Source organism: Oryctolagus cuniculus, chromosome 21 (assembly GCF_964237555.1).
Source record: "Oryctolagus cuniculus chromosome 21, mOryCun1.1, whole genome shotgun sequence".
Lineage (NCBI taxonomy): Eukaryota > Metazoa > Chordata > Mammalia > Lagomorpha > Leporidae > Oryctolagus > Oryctolagus cuniculus.
The window spans coordinates 25456327-25464609 of record NC_091452.1 but is presented as its reverse complement, the minus strand read 5'-3'; the positions used below and the strand labels follow the sequence as shown (position 1 = coordinate 25464609).

Here is an 8283-nt window from a genome sequence, read left to right as displayed (position 1 = left end):
TCTGTTGTTAGACACTTTAAAGGAAATTGGAGGCAGAGACTTTTGGCTGCTGCTTGGTCGCCTACATCCCAGCTCTGCTTCTGATCCCAGTTGCCTTCTTTTTTATTAATAACCTAGTGTTTTTTTTAAAGATTTATTTATTTAAAAGAGTTACACAGAGAGAGGAGAGACAGAGAGAAGTCTTCCATGCGCTGGTTCGCCCCCCAAATGGTCATAATAGCTGGAGCTGGGCAGATCTGAAGCCAGGAGCCAGAGGTTTTTTTCTGGGTCTGCCAAGTTCTTAGGCCATCTGCTGCTGCTTTCTCAGTCCATAGCAGAGAGCTGGATTGGAAGAGGAGCAGCTGGGACTAGAACAGGTGCCCTATGGGATGGTGCTGCCGCAGATGGAAACTTAGCCCACTGCGCCACAGCGCCAGTCCCACAGCTGCCTTCCAGGGCATACCCTCAGGGGTAGCAGATGATAGTGACCCCTTGTCACCTGTGTGGGAAACCCCCAACTCTAGCTGTTGGTGAGCATTTGAGTAGTAAACCAGCAATTGGAAGAACTCTCTTACTCTTTCAAATAAATAAAAATGAATACACAATAATTATACAAATTTAAGCTTTTTAAAAAATTGTTTCATTTTTTGGAATAGCTTAAAACATCTGTTGAGACAATCATTAACTTTACAAACCTAGGGGTTTATTTGGCTGCACTCACAACATTCCTATTAGAAATTTTCCTTTCCTGAATCAAAGGTAGTTCTATTGAGGCAGAATATTTTAACTACTCCGAATCTTGCATCCTTTTTCATTTCTAATAAAGTCTATTTCCTTTCTCTTTTTATTAGTTTTATCAGTGTTTCTTATTTACTTTTCCAAAAGGCAACCCCTTATTTCATTTATTTTTTTTTTTTTCTATTTTTGTCTTTATTCATTGTAACCATTCTGTCTTCTTTGGGGTTGTTCTTTTCTTTCTTTTTTTTTGACAGGCAGAGTGGACAGTGAGAGAGAGAGAGACAGAGAGAAAGGTCTTCCTTCTGTTGGTTCACCCCCCAATGGCTGCTCTGGCCGGTGTACCGCACTGATCCAAAGCCAGGAGCCAGGTGCTTCTCCTGGTCTCCCATGTGGGTGCAGGACCCAAGGACTTGGGCCATCCTCCACTGCACTCCCAGGCCACAGTAGAGAGCTGCACTGGAAGAGGAGTGACCGGGACAGAATCTGGCGCTCCGACGGGGACTTAGAACCCGGTGTGCCGGCGCCGCAGGAGGATTAGCCTAGTGAGCCGTGGCGCCGGCCGATTTTTTTAAGATTTATTTTTATTTTATTTAAAAGGCAGAATTACAAAGAGGAAGGAATAAACACACAAACACAGATTGAGAGAGAGAGAGAAAGAGTGAGTCTTCAATAGCTGGTACCTTACCCAAATGACTTCAATAGCCAGGACTGGACTAAGCTGAAACCAGGAATCAAACAACATCTGGACATCTGGGTCTCCCATGTTTGTGTCAGGGACTGAATCATTTGGGCCATCTGCTACTGCTTTCCCAGATGCATTAGCAGGGAACTAGATCAGAAACGGAGCAACCAGAACTCAAAAAACAGGAGCTCATAAGGGGTGCTGGCATTTCAGACTGGCTTAACCCACTGCACCATGATTCCAGCCCCCAATTTTTTTCTTTAATAAAGAACAGATTTAAGACTGCCTACTTCTGTTTACAGCTTTGCTTAAATCAAAAATACTTTGATGCATATTTGAGTTTTTATTAAAGTTTTCAAGCTCAGTTTTTTGGGGGGGCTAAGTTAATTTCAAACATTTAGAGTTTCGCAGATTAAGCATTTTTATAGTTTTAATGAGAATTGAGTTTTGCTTAGAACTTGGAGGGTATGTGTGAATATATATGTTGTCTTGTTTTTATAAATTCCCTTGCTATGTAGCTTGCATAAAAATTTGTTTCTATAATAAAAGGAAAGACATTTTAATTATAGAACTTTATCTCTGCCAAATGAGTATAGTATAAAAAGCACAGGTATGAAAATAATCATTTGAGAGTAATTCCTAGTTAGGAAAATTGGAAACTAAACTGAAGTTCAAAGAAATTTTTAAATATGTACACCTACTGTAAACAATTTCAAGAGTTTATCCAAAGTAATGACTACAGAAGTTATGGCAGTACAAAATTTTATTTAAAATGCAAAATCAGTAACTGTAAAGTTGTATTTTGCAGTTGTACATGATAATATCTGAAAAAGATACTAAATGCAATTAAGCTTACTTAATTTTAAAATATTTATTTTCATTTTATTTGAAAGGTAGAGAAAAAGTTCTTTCATCTTCTAGTTCACTCTCCAAATGCTTGCAATGGTTGGGGCTGAGCCAGACTAAAATCAGGATCTTGGAACGCAACCTGGGTCTCTCATGAAGGTGGCAGGGACCCAACTACTTGACCCATCATTGCTGCCTTCCAGGGTACATACACATTAGAGGAAAGTTGAAATCTGAAACAGCTGTGACTCAAACCCAGGTACTTCAGTATGGGATGCAGAGGAGAGATCTGAACTGCAGTATACACCTGTCCCAGGCTCATGTAATCTTACGATGATTGTATTCTTGGAAATGTTATATAATTGAATTATTTTACTTTGAAAAAGCTTTCATCTTATTAAATAGAAAAGTGGATTCCATTTCTGTGGAATTTTTCCTTTGTGAATCTGAGATTTTTTTTTTTTCAAGATTTATTTATTTGAAAAGGCAACAGGGAGGAGAGAACATCTTCCATTTACTTATTCATTGCCTAAAACAGCCAGGGTGGGCCAGGCTGAAGCCAGGAGCCAGAAACTTCATCAGAGGCTGCCATGTGGGTGGCAGGGACTCATTTGCTGCTTCCCAGCACATTAGCAGGCAGCTGGATCGGGAAGCAGAGTAGCTAGGACTTGACCTGGCACTCCTACGGGGGATGCTGGTGTTGCCACCACAATACCTGCTCTAGGTATGAGATGTGAATGAGAACAGTTAGCCAAGGTATGGAAAGGCTGCAACAAAGCACGAGAGTCTGTCTTAGCTTTAGGGCAAGCATTGGGCAACTATGACATTTGGGCCAAGAACTTGAAGTTTCAGAGCATTGTTGTTGATAGAGTGAGAGTGAGCTGCAGTTCCTAATGCTATCCAGTGATAGAGTCCAAAGTAATGGAGAGAAACAATGTCTTAAGGCTATGTGTGTGTGAGAACATACATATCAAAGCCTCAATGCCACGTTTCTATTATTTTTTTCTTTTTAAAAATTTATTTATTTGAAAGAGTTACATAGAAGGGGCCGGCACCATGGCACAGTAGGTTCATCCTCCGCCTGCGGCCCTGGCTTCCCATATATGCACCAGTTCTAGTCCTGGCTGCTCCTCTTCCAGTCCAGCTCTCTGCTATGGCCTGGGGAAAGCAGTGGAAGATGGTCCAAGTGCTTGGGTCCCTGCACCCACATGGGAGACCGGGAAGAAGCTCCTGGCTCCTGGCTTCAGATTTGGGCAGCTCCAGCCATTGCAGCCATTTGGAGAGTGAACCAACGGAAGTAAGATCTTTCTCTCTCTCTCTTCCTCTCACTGTTTGTAACTATCTCTAAAACAAATAAAAATCTTTGTCCAGCGCCATGGCTCACTAGGCTAATCCTCCGCCTTGCGGTGCCGGCACACCGGGTTCTAATCCCGGTCGGGGCTCCGGATTCTGTCCCAGTTGCCCCTCTTCCAGGCCAGCTCTCTGCTGTGGCCAGGGAGTGCAGTGGAGGATGGCCCAAGTGCTTGGGCCCTGCACCCGCATGGGAGACCAGGAAAAGCACCTGGCTCCTGCCATCAGATCGGCGCGGTGCGCCGGCCGCAGCGTGCCGGCCGCGGCGGCCATTGGAGGGTGAACCAATGGCAAAGGAAGACCTTTCTCTCTGTCTCTCTCTCTCTCACTGTCCACTCTGCTTGTCAAAAAAAAAAAAAAAGAAAAGAAAAAAAAAAACTTTAAAAAAAAGTTACACAGAGAAAGAGAGGCAGAGAGAGAGGCCTTCCACCCGCTGGTTCATTCCCCAGATGGCTGCAACAGCCAGAGCTGTACCGATCCGGAGCTAGGAGCTTCCTCCGGGTTTCCCACATGGGTGCAGGGGCCCAAGGACTTGGGCCATCCTCCACTGCACTCCCTGGCCACAGCAGAGAGCTGGATCAGAAATGGAGCAGCTGGGACACAAACCGGCGCCCATATGGGATGCAGGTGTTGCATGCTGGGTCTTTACCTGCTACGCTACAGTGCAAGCCCCACGTTTCTATTTTTTTGAGGAGTTATTAAGTACAGCTGCTTACGTTGCCCATATCCCATTTTTGAGTGCTTGGGTTCAAGATCTGGCTGTGCTTCTGATTCCAGCTTCTTGATAATGTGCACCCTGGGAGGCAGTAGGTGGTGACTTGAGTAATTGGGTCCTTGGTACTCATGTGTGAGACTTGTATTGAATTCCTGGCTCCTGGCTTAAGCTTGGCCTAGCCCCAGCTGTTGCAGGCATTTAAGAGACAGAGGCAGAGAGAGAGTGAATCTTCCAGGCCCTGGTTTACTCCCCCAAATGCCAGCAACAGATGAGGCTGGGCCAGGCTGAAGCTGGAGCCAAGAATTCAGTCCGGGTGTCCTGTGTGGGTGGCAGGGATCCAACTACTTGAGTTGTCAATGCTGTCTTCCAGGGTACACATTAGCAGGAAGCTGGAATTGGAAGCAGAGCCAGGACTCAAAACCTAGGCATTCTGAAATGGGTTACAGGTATCCCAAGCTACTTCTTAATTGCTACATCAAACAGCCCCAAATTCCACTTTTGCCACAGCATTTTTGAAATGCGTGTGTAGAAGGTTGAGGTCCAAAGATTTCTTTTCATTATGTACTCTGGTCCTTGCAGTCCAAGCTAGTGGTGTTTCTCCACATCGTTAAAAATTTTGTCTACTGTTGGTCTTATTTGTGTTGAATCCAAAGAACTCGATGCCAAAGCCGCAGTGATACAGCCAGCCCTTCAAGTTTAGGTTTTCTCTGTCTTGGTTTTCTGCTGAATCAGCTGAGAAATTAAGAGAGAGCCCAGTACTAGAAGCAGTCCAGACTAACTCCATTCCATGGCTCCTTTCCAGCACTTATATAGTAGACAACACAGGGTGGAAGGCCATTGTAATGAATTTTTGCCAACAGACAACAAGATGTAGATTTTGACAAAAAGAAGTTTAAAAAGGCTCCATTAAGACTGCCCCTGCCTTTACAATAGCTGGTACATAACCACTACATTTGCTGTTTGGAGATGATGGGTTCAAGACATACGAATACCCTTAGACTGTGGGACCTCAGCGGCCTGGGCCTGGTCTCCCTCTCCCAGCCCCTCCCTTTGCTGGGAGTGTCTCTGTTTCCTACTCAAATAAAACTTTGCTTCTTCTCTTCTCACTGTCGCATCCAGTCTGGTAAATTGTCCTCAACACCAGGACACCAACCCTGACACCTCACCAGTTTTCCTGCAACAATAATACTCCTAAACTTCTGATTCTTTTACTCTCTTAAGATTTTAAATTTATTACCATTTTCATTCTATTGTTTGAGATGATCTCAGGCCCACCCTTAATCTCTTTAGAGGGTCTTTCTTTGAATGGTCCGCAGAATCATCACCTTGGATCTTTCTGAGCCTTTATGAAGGATTTTTTTTTTTTTTTTTTTTTTTGACAGGCAGAGTGGACAGTGAGAGAGAGAGACAGAGAGAAAGGTCTTCCTTTGCCGTTGGTTCACCCTCCAATGGCCGGCGCGCTGCGACCGGCGCACTGCGCTGATCCGATGGCAGGAGCCAGGAGCCAGGTGCTTTTCCTGGTCTCCCATGGGGTGCAGGGCCCAAGCACCTGGGCCATCCTCCACTGCACTCCCTGGCCACAGCAGAGAGCTGGCCTGGAAGAGGGGCAACCGGGACAGAATCCGGCGCCCCGACCGGGACTAGAACCCGGTGTGCCGGCGCCGCAAGGCGGAGGATTAGCCTAGTGAGCCGCGGCGCCGGCCTTTTTTTTTTTTTTTATGAAGGATTTTAACAGTCACATGTTCAACCTTTAGTTAGACCCCATTTCTTCAGTGTCCTGGTTGTGATTTTGGCTTTGGAGTCCTTGATTTTAGCATCTTTTGCCATCTGGCGAGATCAGGACTTTTCCATACCAGCAAGTACTGGTTCCCTTTTCCTTAACATTCCTTGCGCTAGAGGATCTCGCCCCTGGTACTGCACTGGAAGCCGTGAGGAGAAACCGGGCGGCACTTGCAGCACTCTGCCTGGAAATCATAGCTAGGTTACTCAGTTAATTAGGTGCATTCTCCACTTCTCATGACTGCAACGGATGGTGTCACTAAACTTCCTGCTGCTATGTAACTGTGTAGCCCTGTGCCAATTTTAAATAATAGGTTCTCTGCTTTTGAGTTACCCCAGGTGAACCTCTTCAAATTCCAGTTTTCTACTCTGGTTTGCATTAACTCTCCTCAGCTTCTATCTTCTGCCCACTCCCCAGTTGCAAAATTACTCCTGTGATATATCTTGCAGCAGATCCCCCTTCCAGGTGGATACCATCTTATCTACTGCTGTGTAATGTATTACCCCGGACTCACCAAATCAAACCAGCAAGCATTGATCAGATTCTCTTGGTTTGAGGGCCAGCACTTTGGAGTCAGCTTAGCTGATTGGTTCTCTCTCAGCTTTCATGAGGTAGTTAAGACGTTGGCTAGGGTATAGTTACCTGAAGGCTTGATTTAATGCAGAGTGAGAAGGCAACATGCAAATCTGTGTTTTGTGATTACAGGTATATATGGCGGTGTCTCTGAAAAAGAATGATAAATACTAAGTGCAGTTGAACTCCATCTTACAGTGCTTTTGAAGTAACATCTTGACAGTAGGGACTCAATTTTGGAGCACCTGAGACTCCATTCTGGAAAGGTGCCCCCCCACACCGTGAGCCTCTGGTCTGAAACTGTGATCTAAAACAGTTGAACAATAGCAGTGCACTACATCACACTTGGCAGAGCATAGAAACCCCCTAGCATGATCACTCAAGCTTGGAAGTGAATGGGCTACACCTGGGTTAATGATAAAAATGTAATTTGTCTATGTCCTACATATGATTAAAACCAATACCTGGATTAATGTTAAGATTATAATTGGAATTGTTAAGATCGTAACTGGTATTGTCAAGATTATAATTGATACTAGTTTCACATAGGTTTTAGGAAAGCTTGACCCCGGTAACCATGTATTCCCCCCTGTTCCTAGCAACCATGAATTCCCCTCCCAATTTTGTGGTTTTTGCCTTTATAAACCCTGTTGCTTTGGGCTCAGGGTCGACAGTTCTATAGGGCATGAGCCCACTCTCCACCGCCAGCAATAAAGGACCATCAAATTTTGTCAATGTGTGGTGCTCCTCTGTTTGCACTCCCTCAGGTACAACACTTTCTCCTTCCAAATATTGTGATTGAGTTATTTTGCCTTTAAAATGTTTTTATTTTTTGGAAGCAGTGTTTGAGATGCCTGCATTTCACCTTGTAACACCTGGGTTTAAATCCTGGCTCTGGCTCCTGATTCCAGCTTCCTAATGCTGCAGATCTCTGAGGGTGGGTGCCAGGGAGAGGGAGTGGTGATGGCTTAGATGCTTGGGGTCCTGCCGCCCTTGTGGGCGACTTGGATTGCATTTCCTGTTCTTGGCTTTGGAGCTGGCTTTGACCCTGGCCCAGCCCCAGCTGTTGTGGCATTTGGAGAATTGGCAGTAGATAAGAGTGCCGTAGTCTCTCTGCCTCTGAAATAAATACATTTTTAAAAATTAAGGAAAAAACTTTTCATTTTGGAATCTCACAGATCATGACCACTGTCACTTCTGATGAAGCCCTTTTAACATTTACCTATTGTAAGCAGTTTTTTAAGGAAGACACGGAAGTGTTCAGAGGCCCAGGACTCAGACACCTGATCCTGGACTCTTTATTCACCCTTGTGGGTGGAATTTTCCACTAAAATGGAACAATTTGTGGGTGTAGAATGGGGGTGGAACCTGCCATGAAAGAAGCATTCTCATGCCTGAGTTAGCATGTTCAATGGCCTGGAGGAATTCTAGTTGTTGGGGATGCTATGTCAGAGACCAGAAGAGTAGCAGTTTCTGTCGTGAGGGACTTCACAGTCTAGCGGTACAACCACTTCCAGACCACCTGTGAAATGAGAGGTTGTGATTGTTGGGGTTTTCCTGAGGTGCCCCTTGGGGCCCTTGTGTGCTGTGGTATAGCAGGTAAAGCTGCCACCTGCTGCA

The 8283-nt window shown here is 45.0% G+C and overlaps 1 protein-coding gene across 12 annotated transcripts in view; it reads right to left on the bottom strand.

Moving 5' to 3' along the window:
* LOC108178662 (immunoglobulin lambda-1 light chain) overlaps positions 1-8283 on the bottom strand; it is a 353981-nt gene that overhangs the window by 170344 nt on the left and 175354 nt on the right. The window lies entirely within an intron of this gene.